The 17558-nt window shown below is 29.2% G+C and overlaps 1 protein-coding gene across 1 annotated transcript in view; it reads right to left on the bottom strand.

Annotated features, from left to right (window-relative positions):
* ogre (optic ganglion reduced) overlaps positions 1-17558 on the bottom strand; it is a 108403-nt gene that overhangs the window by 36338 nt on the left and 54507 nt on the right. The window lies entirely within an intron of this gene.

Raw genomic sequence — 17558 nt, forward strand, 5'->3', positions numbered from 1 at the left:
ACGGTGGTTTTGGGGTCCGGGGAATGTGAAACGCGAAGATATGTTGAAATTTTCAACATATCATGGTACCCATTACAAAATGGGACCTGAAAGTCGAATCATGGTACCCATTACAACAGGTAGTTTTCTTATGAAATTACCTTAAATAGCCAAGTTTAAAAAAAGTAAAAATATATTTTAATCCTTTAAACTAGGAATTTCAAAAAAATTAAAAATAAGTTTATAAATATTTACATGAAAATTATATATAGAAAAAATCAAGTTGATATTTTCATTTGTTAGCAAGAAATTAAAAAAATATATAGTAAATTTCATTGTTAGTCCACTTTAACCCTTTAAACTCCGAATTTCAAAAACATCTTTTCTTACACTTACACCGTGAGAAGAACATGTATACAAATTTAGTTTTATATATATATATATATATATATATATAAGTAAACAAAGACTTTTTTTATTTAAAAAACTATGTCTCATTTATAGAGAAAAAATCTAGTTATTAATTTTTTTTTTTTTTTACCGAATAAAATACCTTCCATTGTTACATATATCTTCATTTAAATTTATAGACACAAATAATTGCAAAGGAATTAATTAAAACAAAAAAGGAATAAATAATAATAATAATAAAATCAGTAAAAAAATTAAAAGAAGTTTAAAAAAATATTATCTGCATCAGTAAAATAAAATTTAAGAACTGGAATACTAAGAAAAATATATATTGCACTGATCTATCCAAGGTGAAACATTGTATTTACATTTACTTACCAATTACATAATAACTACTTATGATGATTGTTAAAATTACGTCTAAATTATTAAAAAAAGAAATTTAGGAACAAAGGAAACGTTAATTAGGTCTACACAAACCGGCACGCGCAGACGTTATATGTATGATTATAAAAAAGTAAATGCCCATGGTATTGGTTAACAGTTACTTCTATTTTTGGTATCTTGATTATGCGGTTATATTTATGAATTTCATAAAAATAAAAACATTTTGTTTTTAATATATGTAAAAGTAAGTGTAGTATGAAAGTTTAATTAATTCTATTTAGTTCATCTAATTAAAATTATTTTTTTAATATACGCTAATTATTTTTTTCACATGAAAATGTAAAGAAAAAAAAATTCAACACCTGAATATATATATATATATATATATATATATTATTATTATTATTATTTTTTCTTTGTTAACTTTTTTAATAAAAAAAAACAAAAAAAAAACATTAAATTTATAGTTTATTTTATCAGTCATCTTAAAGAAAATAAATTAAGGTTTACATGAATCAAATATCTTGTTCTTGTAGTTTGTAGTAAAGAAAAGGGGGGAATACAATCTTTAAGGATTTACCAAGGTAAAAAGGAAAAGGGTTTTTTTTTGAAATGGTATATTGAAATATAATTAATTTTGCAATAAATATTTCTTTATAATAATAAAATATGATATCAAAAAACAATTTAAAAAAAAAACACCTTTACTAAATTTTATATTTTTTACCCTCAAAAAACAATAATAGAACATGTCTTAACATTAAATCACCAAAGTAAAAAAGATATAAATTTCTTTTAGTATTCATGCAATACTTAAAATTAAAAACATTCCCATCCAGACTATCAGTTTATTAATATTATTTTAAAAATCAATCATCTACGTACGTTATTCCTATACTTATCGCTTCACACATCTTTTTTTTTATTGTTATTATTTTACTTTAAAAAGGATGTTTAGTAAGTTTTTGTGTGACACAATTTGTAGAAATGATATCTTTATTTCAGGGCGTGTAACTGCAGCAGGTCTCGCGCATTAAATATATGCTAAACATGAATTTAATTTGTTAATTTGTAAACAAAAATAAACGCGTAGAAAACATTAAAAGACATCAGAGATAAGATACAAGATTCCTAAAAAATAACCTCACCCCTCTCTAATTACTTATAAAAATCATACTGCTTGATTCTCCAATGAAGGGAAATAAACTAGGTGAAATACGTACATTTATAAAATAATTTTAGCGACATTCTTTTGAAATAAATTCTTAAATAATTCAAAAACGTATAAGCTACAGTTTTTTTTTTATAAATGTAAAGAAGAAATATATATATATATAGAAACTCCAGGTTAAAGGTATTCAAAAGTAATGGCCTATATTTATAAAACCAATCATCGTAACGTCTTAAACTTAGGCTCAATTGACAGGAAATATCCCCAAAATTTGTTCTGTATACTGTCAAGGCCAGCGGAATACGCATGCGCAGGCAAGCCGATTCACAGTCCAATGCAGTCAGTAGTAGTAGATCGAAATGTTTACGTCATAACAGAAGGTACAGTGGGTGCTTTAATCTTTCTTTACTCATAACTCGAAATCAAAGTATTTCCAGACCTATGTTTATATGAACGTTTTTAATTATTTTTACCAGTAGAACATTTCCTGAAAGTTTCTTCGTAGGACACTGTATACATATATAAATATGCGCGTGTCTTATTTTTTTCCGTTAATTTATGTGGACCTATTTTTTAATTTTTTTTATTATACCACTAATTAATAAACTATAAATTGAAATAAAAAAAAATCATATTTTATATTTATTTAAAAACAAGTTATTAATAGAAACACATCACTTTACTAATTAATAATCTTTAAACAAACTTAAATTCATGCATGCATGGATTTAAACTAAAAAAAAACTTATAATGATATAAATAAATCAATAAAATTTTCATAAAGTTTTTTTTTGTTAAATTATAAAACTTTTTTTTACATTGCATTACTAATTATAGAATTAATTTCATTGGTTTAATTCTTTTTAAATATTCAGCCATGATAGATATATACTATTTATTTTAATTCATTAATATCACGTTACTTATTTTTAGTTCAAAATTACTATTCGAGAAAGCTATGAGGATTATTGGTGATTTAATAATAATAAATGAGAAAGAAACTACTTAATAAAACACCAGATTCTTTTTTTTTTTATTGAAAATGGGAAAGATTTCGTTCTAGAAGTTAAATACGGTAAATACTATAGCAATCGTTCAGCAATTTATTTATTATTTTAAGAATTATAAAGATTTGTACTCATTAAAATAATTTTATTTATGCAAAAACAGCCTCATAAAAATGCTAATTAAGCAATAAAATAAAACTGTAAACATTAAAAAGAAGATTATTAAATAACAATAAGGGAATAGGGCGTATACCTGGTAACTCCCAAAAATAAATTATGGGAAACTAGTAAGTCAATGAAACAGAACAGACGTATAACAGAAACCAAGGGAAATTATAGTTTTAAATGAAACAAATAATACGTATTTCTGTGTATAAAATTACGAGTATAATTCACTAATAAAACAATACTACTAAGGGAAAAAATAGAATAAATATGGTTAAATTAAAAAATTTTAACAGAAAGTAGAGGAAATAAAACCGAAAAACTAATTGTAAAAAAATATATTTTTCAATTATTTTCAAAATTTGTATTTTTTTTAACTCTGCAAAAAATTAAAACCAACTATTAATTTATTAAACCGTAATTAGGTACTAATTTTAAAAAAATCAAAATTTAAAGAATCCATCAATGATCCCTCCTCTCGTCTGAGAGCTGGTGACCCGATTCATATCCCGTTGGGAATTTCTCGCTATACCTCACGGTCTTCTGCCATTAGAATCAACGTGCCTAACGTTTCTCCAGTCGCCTCTTCAATTTGGTTCAGCCATCTTTTCGACGGTCTTCCGCTTGACTGCTGCCCTCGATTTTTCCCTACATGACTAGCTTCTCAGGTTTTTCGCCGGGCCTACGAACTACATGGCGGAAAAATCAGAGGATGCGCTGGAAAAACATTGTGGATAAACTCCTCACTAAACCCAGCTCCTTTATAATCGAGTTGTTCGTTCTATTTTCCGTCCATGCGACACGGACCATTCTTTTTTAAGCCCACATTTTGGATGCATCAATTCTCCTCCGGTCTTACACCACGATGGTCCAGGTCTCAACGCCGTACATGACTACTGGGAAGAATAGTATCTGAAACAGTGACAGTTTTATACTTGTCGTGATTGCCCTATCCGTCCAAATAGCTTTCAGTTTTTTAAGCGCCCCTTTTGCCAAGATAATTCTATTTCATATTTTAGCCGACGAGCCCCCATGTTTATCTATTATGGTTCCTAAATATACGAAACGTTCCTCATTATCGAAATCACACTATTGTTTTTCCGATGTTTAATTTCAGCCCTACTACCTCACTTTCTTGCTGAACCCGGTCAAGGAAGAAAGTGTATAATTAAAGAATTGAAAGAGCGTAATTTTTTTTATTTTAATTCAATGTATGGATTTACAGAAAATAAAAAAACAACTGAGTCCATATGGGAAGAAAATATTAAAAAAATTGCAAAGGTGAAAAATCTTGATCATGATAAAAAATAAGAAACGGTACGCAGATAAATGATGTGGTAAGATTACCGAGCTTAACCAAAATATCTCTGGAATGTAGAAATACTTAATATTTTTTTTAAAATAAGTTTTCCAACAATTTTTCATGAATTTTCTTACAAAATACTTGGAATATGAAAATTAAATCAGACTCTATTATCATTAAGCTATAAATATTTTTTAATAATCAGCAATTATAATGAGAAAATAAAAAATATCTTCAAAATGTCCCTTAGACAATGTAATTTTTCCATTAAAATATCTTCTCTTTAATTATATGAAAGAAAATGATTATGAACCACCAAGGAAATTTTCTTTATAACAAAAAAAACCCCATAAAATCAGTAAAAAGATACATAACAAAAATAAAAGCATTTCGAGCTTAAAACTTACTTTTTTCTTGTAAGTGAATTAAAAACTGGCTATAGACGTAAAATTAATAACTTCCTTTGAGACTGGCCGCACACACAGTATTACATAGAGCTTCATTATCCGTTAAAAAATTTAAAAATACTATAAGCTTATGAAAAACATAATTTTGTGGATGAATTAAACAAAACTTAAATTAAAATCTGCGAGAAAAATATAATTTCTGTTTATTCCTAAAACAAATTCGTTTATTTTGCGGAAATATTGAAAATATCTTTACAATTCAAATACAGTACGACCCCGCAATATCGCGGATAGAAGGATATTCTAAAAAAAAAAAAATCCAGAAATAAATAATTTGTCTACTTTTTAATAGGTACATAAAAATGCAGTGTAAGTAGTTCTATATATTTGGTAACAAATTGAACAGAATAAATAAATACGATATTATAATATTGTAGGCTAACGCGGCTAGCCAACAACGCGTATATAATAGCTATTTCAGTATGGCCGCGTTATAGGAAGATCGTACTGTTCTAATCAAATTAATATATCCTATTTCTTGGAATTTTAAAGAAAAATATTTTTGGTATGTTTAATAAAATGGAACTAGCTTTCCAGCTAACGAAAAACATATATAACTAATAGCCTTTATCATGAAACTCAAAATTTCCACACTATAAAACTGTGATAAAGCCGGAAGTACTCTATGCGGGCAAAATCCCTAAGACTGTGCAACAAAGGTTTGCTGAAAAATCTATAAAAAAAGAAAGGTAAATTATAAGAAATATTTTAGGTCCTAAATTTCAAAATAATCAGGTAAAATTAATTCCAAATAACAAACTTTAAAATAAAATTGAAAAACTGTCAGATACGATAAGGAAAATACGAATTGCATTTTATTTCAAATTAATAACAAACAATAAGATTGACTAAACATTTTTTTTATTTTTTTCCAAAGAAAAAACTAAAGACAAATGGTTCACACAAGTATGAATTCTCTTTAAGAATTTTAAAAGATGAAAATAAAAAGTTCCAAGAAGCGCCAAAACCCAAGAACAACAAAGCTGAACATTTTGAAAAACAAACGAAAGAGATATATCAGAAAGAATGAAAAGTATTGGGCAGATAGAAAAACAGAAAAAAATAAATAATCACAAATAAATAAATAAATGATCTAACGGGTTCCAAAGTGAACTATACGGAATAAAAAAAATTGGATAATCAAAAAAATAAATATAAATTAAAAACAAAATCTTTATTATTCTAGAAAAAAGACTTTTTTCTAAAAAAGAAAACGTTTTTTTTTCTAGATCTATTTTTAAGAGTAATATGCTTATAAATTGAGTTTTTGCTATGTAGAATGACATAATGCAGAGACTATTAAAAATGATAAACGTTACATTCACCCATGTAAGCATTCTAAAGATTACTCAGATCTTTAGGGCAAATATATAATACTATGTTCATTATTATAAAGTTGTGTGAAATTATTTTTCATACAAACAGCAACAAACGCATTTATTTACAAGATAAATATATCAACCAATAAATGGATTGATAAAAAAAGAAAACTCGTACGAATATAATGTATGAAAATAAAAACCGTTTATTTCGAATAAAAAAGGATTAAATATAATTATAAAAATATTTATATCAAAACTGCTATAAATAAATTTAATGATGTTTTTAGGAAAAGATAAAATAAATACAATAACGGTACAAACCATAAAACGAACTGAAAAATAAATAAAAATAATAAAAAAAAACTGCATCACGATTTTAAAGAAGAAATAAGGCAACAACAGAAGTACTATAAGTAGTAAAAAAGCGAGCGGAAGAACATTCTAGTCCTGTTTCAGTGAATGGATTGGTCTATCGTAAGTTATATTTATTGGTGCTGGAGGCGAGGGTCATCGCATAAATTATATCTGAGAAAAGGCAGGGAGGTTGGTGGTAAAGAGAGAATGCAGTCTATAGCTGTTGGTCATACTTTAAACAGTCAATATAATTTAATATAATAACAACGATCGAGAAGCTCTTGTATAACTGTCTACATGCTTACAAGGGTGGATGTTACGTTTAACATTTTTATAGTCTCTGCATCATGACATTCTTCAAAACTAAAACTCTTCATTTATAAACGTATTATTCTTAATAATAAATCACATAAATAAATATATAAAAAATTTATCATTAATTTTTCCAATTTATTTAAGAAAAATATTTCTTTGGGTAAATAAAAAAAATATATATATATTTATATAGAATGAAACGCCCAAGGAAAAAACTGCCCTCAGAAATCAAGGGAACAAAATGGAATTAACCTATCGACTAATACAATGTCTAACACAATATCTATCTTAAATACTAAATTAAGGATTTAAAAACAAAGAAGCAAATTCGTTCAGTATCATTGTATGCAAAAGAATGCTTGACAATGAGGCCTCTTAAAACGAAAATTTCACAGCAGAAATCTAAAGTTATGGCCTTTTGCCGAAAATGGTCCTTATGCCTTTACGTTCCAAGATAGTCATCGATGGGGAAATTCTGGAATAGGTGGGAAACTTCAAATATCTGGGGTATAACCTGTCCTTCGAACATGAACAAGATGTAAATGGAAAATTTGCTAAATTTAGTGCGGTTTGTGGAACGATACGCCAGACTCTAAAAGGTCACTCCGAAAGGTACTCTGAAAGGTCAGACCAGGAAGGATATCCGATTTTATAACACAATGGTAGTGAAGTGTGGATCAATAGCAAATCGGAGGATTCTCGTATACAAGCGACAGAGATGAGGTTCCTTCGGAGCGTGAAGGGTTGTAGGAAAACGAATAGTATTGTTAGGAATGAGGTCATTAAGTTAAAAACAATCAACGAAACGATCAAACAATAACGAGAATACCGGTGTTCTTTGGTGGTTAGGTTTCAATTAACCACACATCTCAGGAATGGTCGAACTGAGACTGTACAAGACTACACTTCATTCATACATATCATTCTCATTCATTCTCTGAAATAATACATTTCTGAAATAATTCCCGGAGGTTAAACAGGAAATAGAAAGAAAAGATTGCCATTGCGTGCGTGGTATTATAAGCCGGATAGAAGAAAAGATTTAGGCAGACCGAAGCGTCGATGGGCGCCAGAACAAGCTAATCAAGCCTAAACCGTGAAGAAGTGAAACCGTAAAGAAAAATAAGAAATATTCAGTCTATACAAAATGATACAATATATATAAATTCCATTCCCGCAAAATGCTTTAATATAAATCAACAGAAATAATGCACGAGAGAAATTCGGTTTTCATAGTCCACATTTTAAGGATGATTTCTCAAGAAAATTCTCCTTGTTTTATTTAGAAAGAAAAACTAAAAATGTATATTGTGATAAAGTTATGAAAGATTAAAATAAAAAAAAACATAAATAGAAAATCTGGGCTAACAAAGTAGGGAATTAAGAAAAAATTAAAAGAAATCTCAGAAAGGAAGGGGGATCTCTACGAAGAAAAAACTCGAGAACAAAATAAGAGTAGCGACAGAAGAATTCAAGAAAAAAGTCCAGCGAGAGACTAGTGGAAAGAAAGTTACGGGAAGCTAAGAAAATGGTTAAACATAGTCCGTTAGCTGAATCGAAAAATTTTGTTTTCACAGAAATCATTCGTTATTTAGTAAATAAATTTATGCAATCCAACAATATGATAATTCAGCAGTTGAAGTACATCATTTCCAAAAAAGAAAAAAAATCAACTTCAATTGTACTAACATTTCTATTCTATTCCTTTGCCACATTTCAGTCCAATGGTATAATGGCCCTTTGATAAAAATTGGATTTTTTTTTTGTCTTCAGTCATTTGACTGGTTTGAAGCAGCACTCCAAGATTCCCTATCTAGTGCTAGTCGTTTCATTTCAGTATACCCTCTACATCCCTAACAATTTGTTTTACATATTCCAAACGTGGAAATTCCAAAAATTGGATGACAGACGGAAAATTTACGAGAAATCTAGGATACTAAACAATAATATATGTATATGTACAATAATATATATATATAGATCCAATAACATCTATTCTACGAATCAATAAATATGAAATTAAAAATGATTTTAAGAAACAGAATTTACTCTGATTAACTACTTCAATAATTAAAAAAAATAAAACAGCACACATTTATGAAGAGAAAAAAAAAGAACATCTGTTGAAACAAAATTTTTTTATTTGTGAAAAGCACAGACAGATATCCTAAAACGAAAAACATCCTGTTTCTTTAACTCATTCCACATGTTCAGAAACGAAATGTAAATAAGTCTACTATAAATACCGGTTTATACTAAATGTAACAAACAAACTACAATTTTAATAGTTATCCCGTTTCAGGTCACCATTTCAGGTGTCCGGAGTTGCAAAACCATAATAATCGGCTACCATCTTGAAACAGTAAGTCAAACTTCTGTAAATTAAATCAGTAGTCTTTTTCTACAAATGATTAACGTATTATCAATGGCGTTCTGGCCTACCCATAAAAACATTTTTTTTTATAGCTGCAGGATTACAGTGATGACGTTTAGTCATCACTGATCGACTAAGTCGATCATTCTTACCGATTGACATGGCTAGATACACCAAATATCGATTAAAATATCGAGCCATTCAATTGGCTGGTTTCGTACCAGTTGGTTTTACATTAATTTCGTGATATCGGTAACCAGGCCAACCAATTCTATAACTAATAATAATTTAAGTTGAAAAAACATTTTTTTATTTTTAAATTTTAAAACCTTTTCGCCAAAATAAATGTAAATATATAAGTAATTGGTAAAGAATACGGAAGATTTCTTAAATTTCTTTCGGTTCCTTCTTTTCTTGCCCAAGTTGTTTGTAAGATAAAAATAAGGCGGAGTTAAAAATAAATTAAACAGGTTATAAAAAATTACACTGCATTAATAATAAAGAAATAATGTTAATTTTTAAAACATGGCATTAGCTATTTGTTTAATAAGAATTAGCGAGGGATATATCAAAGACTTAGGTGTGTTATTGCAATGACAGCAAATCTCCCTAGCTTAATTTCAGTTTAATTAGACTTTAGTGCAGTACTGTGGTTGGTACTTACTGTCCTTTGGTTGGTATAATTGCAATACAGTGGTTGGTATTTATTGTACGGTACTTAACGTTGAACATTAGTTGAATAACTTGGTACTTATTCCATCAAGAATAATCCGAAAAAAGACGATAAAATAAAAACCATACCAAACTAGAAATTAAAAAAATTATTAAATAGAAATAAAAAACACTCTCATCGCTGTAAATAATAAACCAAAAACATGTGTTCTAAACGTTCGGACAAAGAATATAAGAATATTTCTTTCGATATGAATAAAAAACAAAATTAAAATAAAAGAAAAAAAATCGACTTACGTAGAATATCTTAGCATGAGGGTATAATAAACTCAATTCTACTAAAATTACATTCTTGTTATAAGTAACATGTGATTTAACGGAAAAAATAAACACGTGTGGTTTAAGCGCAGTAGACCATAGTAAATACTTCTGCAGCTGTTACAAAGTAACAATAACGTTAATATAAACTGTTTATAATGGTTATATAACATTGTCACGGACAAAAAGAAATAATAAACTGGTTTCATTTACATAAAGTAAATATTTGTAACCTATCATAATTACAACTTCCTTTAACAGTTTTAGACCAACAAAGTAATATACATATTATTCCTTGAGTTTTGCTTTCAAGAACAATACAATGTGAAATAGTTCTGTGATGATAAATTAAAAAAAAAAACGCTGATAGATTTCCTGGATGCTCTAAATCGAACAACAAAACAGGCTATTGATGTTATAGCGAAACCTTTCTGGAATTTAAAGTAAAGCTTAAAGTTTAAACTTTCCTTACGATAGTATTTGAAATTATTATCATCCTTACGACCTCAACGGTATTTTCTAATCTATTTACAATTGAGTCATCATTCAGTTGACTGAATCCACCAGGTTACAGTAGTGAACTCGTCATCGCAAATCAGCTGATTTCGAAGTCGAGAGTTCTAAGGTTCAAATCCTATTAAAGGTAATTACTTTAATACTAGATTTGAATACTAGATCGTGGATACCGGTATTCTTTGGTGGTGGTTGGGTTCCAATTAAACATACATCTGGAGACTGCAGAAGACTAAATTTCATTTACATTCATACATATCATCCTCAGCAATCCTCATCTTCAGTAACACCTTACAGTGGTTCCAGAGCTAAACAGAACAAGGGAGAGTCAGTTGACTGGTTTGATGATATTTTCTATTTCGTGCTAATATTTTAACCTCAACATATTAAAATCCTGCTTTTTTAATTATCTCTTTCATATCTCTTTCATTCTAATCTTTATCTTTCTCTGTAGTAGAGCTTATCTTTTATTACAAAAGATAGTTAAGAGCTAGGATAAAAATAGGCTCTTTTTTAGTAAAGATGCTCAAAAAATTTGCTAAAGATAGCTGGAAGATTCTTGGCTATCATTTTTTTTATACTCCTTAACAGATGAAGATTTAAGTGAATAGTTAGCAAGGTGATGAACAGATTACAAAATTATAATAAAAATCATGTAAAAATAATTGTAAAAGGTTGTTTAATATATATGTCGTAGGCGAATTGAAAAATCAGGCTTATTGCAATGCGCCCGACAATTGGAAATTATAAATATAATCTAACCAAACTTAACCTACGCTCGCTAGTTAGGTTGGCGAGCGAAGGTTAAATCTGTTTCGATTATATTTATAATTATAAGCAACTAGCATCCCCGTCGCGGCTTCGCCCGCTCTATATGGTTACATATGATTGTTTGTCGACCAATATTTTGTCGTTTTCGACAAATATGAACCAAATCGGACCATAAATACAATTTTTTTTAAATATTTCTACTCCAGGAGCACCTAGCCGGTCCTAACTAATTCAGAAACCTTCGCAGGTGTGCGAACTACGACGCACCAAAGTTTCATCCCAACCGGGATGAATGGTATAGGAACGCATACGGGTCAAAGAAACAAAGGAACATTAATTTTTATATACATAAATAGGCTACAAACAAACATATTTATAATCTGTATTTTTGTAAATTTTATGACAATAATTAGTTTTATATTAACTAGGATTTGCATAACTAATTAATTACATTTTTATGTAATGTGGTAATTAATAAAACGATTTGACGGATTTAATTTTCTTATCTAAGTACTTAAAGAATAGTTATATTAATTCTTTATTTTTATTGTTGTCATTTCAACACCTGTCATTCATTGTATTAGTTTGCTCTTTTATTTTAATAGACCTATTAAGAAAAATAAATGTTTTGTTAAATTTCATTGCATTTTAATAGATCATTAATTATATATAACTTCATTTTCATCATACTTATTACATATTTCGAACTTATCTCAGTCGTAATTGTTTCTTTTTTATTCCTCTTTCCGATATCTCTTTCTTTCTTTAAAACTAACTTTTTCCCGCCTATTTTGTAACTATATATATATATATATATATATATATATATATATATATCATACGCAACTTGAAAAGTCAGGCTTATTGAAATGCGCCCGGCTAATTAGAAAATGAAATGTAATTAATATATTTGTATTATCTATATATATAAAAATGAATGTTTGTTTGTTTATCTTGTATGTGTTCCAGATCATTCATCCAATTGCGATGAAACTTTGGTGAGTTGTGCGCACGTCCACGAAGGTCTCAGAATTAGTTTGTACCCGCTAGGTGGCGTTGGGGTCGAAATATTTAAAAAATTGTATTGATGGTCCGATTTGGCTCATATTCAGAATGCATATTACTTATGTGAAAAGAAAATTTTTTGCAAAAACGATACCCGCTACCTGGTGCCGGTGTCGAGATATTTATGAAACAAATAAATTTTCTTCTTTATATATATATAGAAGATAGAAGATTATCAGTGCGGACAAGATAATACTACAAAATTTTACATTTCTTAAATTCGACCGGAAGATCTTGCAAACAAAAAATTACCTAAGCAAAAAGAAAAACCTGAAGATCTCGTACGTAAAAGTATTTAAGCTCTGATACTTTTTCTTAAGTGGTCAGAAAAGGCTGTGAAAAACTGCATTAGTGAATAAAGTGTAAAAAATAAATAATAAAAGTGTTTAACAAACTTGCATACGGTTGTGTAATTAAGATAATAAGATTTTATTATAAGTTTGTGAGTTGTGCGCATGCCCGAAAAGGTTTCTGAATTAGTTTGGACACGCTAGGTGGCGCTGGGGTAGAAATATTTTGAAAAATTGTATTTATGGTCCGATTTGGCTTATATTTGTCGAAACGATATTTGACAAAATATTGGTCGACAACAATTATATGTCACCACATAGCGAGGGCGAAGCTACGAAGAGGATGTCAGTACGTAATAAACGAAGGAAATAATTCCACGTAGTTTTAGATAGTTCAATTTTAACTTAAAAATTTTTTTTTTTTACTTTAATAATAAAAAACAATCTATAAGGTAAAAAAAAAAAAAAAACTAATTTGTATGCAGGATATATATTAAGTAACTGCAATTAAATTATTTGCTATAACTTCTTTTTTTCTTTTAATAGATCCGGTTTTTAATGCAAATCATAAAATAAACATCAGAAATACATGACACTAAACAAATAAAAATTATATATAAACATGTGCAGGTGCAAAACTGGAAATACCACACTTAAATATATTTAGCCTTGTATTTTAAAAAAAAGTCTCTTACAGTAGCCGATACTTTAAAATTGTAATTAAAAATACAACAGTTATAAATACAGAGTGTCCCATATAAAACGCAACCCAACCTTATATTGGTAGGTATTGAAATAATAAAAAGGCATGTGTAAATGTAATTTTTATTATTACCATCCATTACCTTACATTTACAGTATATGTTGGAAGTGGCCGCCATCTTCTTGAATACAAGCTTTAATTCTTTTTACAGCGTTTCTTCTAACTTTTTTCAAAGCTTTTGTGGCTGGATATTTAATACAGCTTGTTCAATATTGACTTTCAATTGTTCAAGTGTTCGTGGTTTGTTGCTGTAGGCTTTTTCTTTGAGGTAGCCCGTAGAAAAAAATCCGCCGATATGAAATCTGGAGATCTTGGTGGCCACAAGCCTCGACCGATAACACGATTACCAAAGAATTCCTCAACGAAATCAGAAGTTGAACCTGCGTAGTGCGATGTCGCACCGTCGTGTTGTAGCCAGCAGTGTCTGTCTTCTTCTTCCAAGAGTGCAATGAACTGAAATAAAATATCCTGATATCGTTCTGCATTAATGGTGTACTCGAAAAAAATAGGACCGATTATTTTCTGCGATATCGCGCACCACACGCCCAACTTCTGCGGGTGTAATTGTTTTTCGTGATAAACGTGGGGATTTTCAGCACTCCAAATTCTACAGTTTTGGCTGTTTATGTAGCCATCCAAATGAAACCGTGCTTAATCTGTGAAAAATAACGAATCCATAACTTTAATTCCCTCATGCAGAAATCGACGGAACCGTTGACAATATTGTAGCCGTTTTTCTTTGTCGGGCTCAAGAAGTTGATGAACCGTTTGAATGCGATAAGGTCGTAGTTGTAATTGTTTGGTCGCCCAATGAACAGTTGATTTAGACAAATTAATTTCAGCAGACAAATGTCTGATCGATTTATTTGGCGAGGCGAGTAATCGGTCTTTGATTTCAGCGACTGTATCTGTATTCAACACTGACGCAGATCTTTTGTGTTCCTTGTTATTAACAGAACCGGTCTCTCTAAATTTTGCAACTAACCTTAATACTGATGTTTTGTTAGGAGCTGGTTTATTTGGGTACTTATGGCGAAACAAATCTTGCACTGCAACCACTGATTTCGTACTGAAGTACGACTCAACAATGAAACACGTTCATCTAGCGAAAACACCATCTTGTCTCTAGCAATACACTGAACGTTATGATTGCATTGTTGTTACTATCGGTAGTGTTCTACTGCGTCGCCGCGATCTTCAGATGTTGGACGAGTCCATTTCAGTAACGAGTAGGGGAGTAAACTTGACTTTTGAAATTTCATGGATGAGTGATTGATGGGTTGCGTTTCATATGGGACACACTGTATTTAAATTAGGCGGAAAAATTGTCATTATAATCTGTACCTACAAAAATAAGATGCTCTGAACTCATAATTAATCCCCAGCTAAAACTACTGAAAATATCTTGATGAAAATTTGTATACTCATTCTTCTTATGGTATAAGTGATTAAGAAAAGAGTTCTGAAATTCCAATTTTAAAGGGTTAAAATTGAGTAACATTAAATTTTACTGTTTTTAAATTTCTCGCTTTCAAATTAAGACGTCGTCTTGACTTTTTGTATGTATAATATTCATGTGAATATCTAAAAACCGATTTCTAGATTTTTCGAAATTCGACCTTGAAAGGGGTGAAGACAGGTATACAAATTTTGAAGAATTATAACAAATTTTCTTCATTTCAGACTATAAAGGAGATATTCAGTCGACTTGGGCTTACAAATACTCTTCAGATACCTCAAAACCATTTTTTTTTAACCGCGATATTTTTAAGGGGAGTGACGGTGTATAGCGCAGCGGCTCAACCAACATAGCCACCGCCATTCTTACTGAATATGGACGCGACGGCTGCACCTGCCTCCGGTTACTAGCGAAGTACGATCACCTGCTAGTCATGTTTGTCGGGTAACCCTAAGCACCGTGTGAAATACATCTTCTACCCGTCTATCGTACGGGTAACCAGCTGTAACAGTTACTTTTTAAGAGGCCGACTACTTTGAAACCCGCATTCTTCAGATCACTCAAAGGTTCGAGTTCTATACTGACCATACTGCTGTTCTGAAGAAATTACACTACACTGATATTTATTAATTACAATAAAACTTTTATTTATCATTATTATTCTTATAGTATGTGTTTAATGAATACAGGATGTCCAAAAGTCAGAGGGAGGAGCAAGTGAAGCGAGCCCTGACCGACTAGTCGATTGTAATTTACTTTAAATAACAGTGTTACTAAAAAGAAGTAGGGTAAATGTTAAATTTTTTCTTAATAAAATATCTTAAATTTATTAGTTTCATTACACTATTTAATAGTTCTTCTTTATGGCTATTACGTATATAAAACATCTGAAATAAAATATCAGTAAGAGTTGATTTCTCTGAGAGAAAATGATTCATTCACTAATGATTCACTATATACGGCAAATGACTGTGCTGATCAATGTGAAATTGTACATCAGTGTACTTGGTTTCGAATTAAAATGTTACTGATATATAACAATACATTCAATAACGAAAACTAGGTGACTAAGAAATATGTTTTTTCAGTTTAATAATGTTTTGATTATTATAAATTTATTACGTTTGTAGATTTTTGTATTTTTAGATTCCGTTGCGTTAGTAAATAATTGATTTATATAAAATTTCCTTATTGGAATTGATATATTTCTGTGCATTTCCAAAATCTATAAAGTAATTTAAAAAGATTTCTTTTATGTATATTGTTCACATATGTGAGTGAACGCACGTCTAGTTTGTACAATGTATATCTAGTGTAGCCACTTTAATTCAATTTATGTAAACGTCTGGGTTATTTGTTATCATTTGTGTAGTTTTGTTAGTATGTAGTATAATCTACTTTATATGTTATGTTTTAAAAACAGTATATTAAATTTCTTTCCTGTAAATTTTGCATTTTTTTTTTTAATTTGGGTTGATATATGATACGTTTTTATGTATGTGTGTATATATATATTTTTTTTTACTAAGGATTTTTATCTCTATTTTTATTGATAGATGTAAAATGAGGTAACGATACGATTAATGGAAAATTTATTTACCAAAGGGGCCGTTCATAAACTTCGTCACACTAAATATTTTAATTTTGACCCCCTCAACTCGTTTTGTTATAAACATTACAGAAAGAAATTCCCTTCCCATAGATTACAAAACTTTTCCGACACCCATCGTAAAATTACAATTAAAAAATCTTTTAAACAAAAATTAATTAAAACAACAATTTATTTGTCACTTTTAAATGATATTTAAGCATGAAGTAGCAGCCGGTCAGGGCTCTGCCCCCTGGATCCACGATGCGTTCGTATCCTCATGTTTGTGAGAAAATTATTAAGTACTTTACAGATATTCATTAAAGAATAAAAGATTAATAATTTTACTTAATTTCTGTTGCCTTAGTGACAGATATATATTATACATCGTTCGCATCCAGAAAAATGGTGCTTCTGTACTTATTTATTTTTATAAAATTTCAAAAAAAATATGTGTACAATAATCTTTTTTTATTAAAATGTAAAAAATAATAAGTATAATAAATGTTAATGTACAACGTACTGTTTATAGTTATCATTACATTTATTATACAGTTGTTAGTTCAATTTTTTCCGCTAGATATTAGCGCTTCATTCAAAATAAAAATATGAGCACATACAACAAACCAACGCACTGTTTTTTTTATTGGAAAGATTTAATCTAATTTTAAAAGAGTTTTTACGTGTTGCATGTAAAATAAAATAACAATTAATGACTATTAATTAAATATATATCTGAATGAATTCAATTCATACATTTCCTACTTTTTTTATTAATTTCAGACGGTACCTTAAATAACGGATTGATGGTAGATTATTTAATTTTTTTTCAGGCTAACTTTCATCACAGACTCTACACATAAC

Source organism: Lycorma delicatula, chromosome 7 (assembly GCF_047948215.1).
Source record: "Lycorma delicatula isolate Av1 chromosome 7, ASM4794821v1, whole genome shotgun sequence".
NCBI classification, from domain to species: Eukaryota; Metazoa; Arthropoda; class Insecta; order Hemiptera; family Fulgoridae; genus Lycorma; species Lycorma delicatula.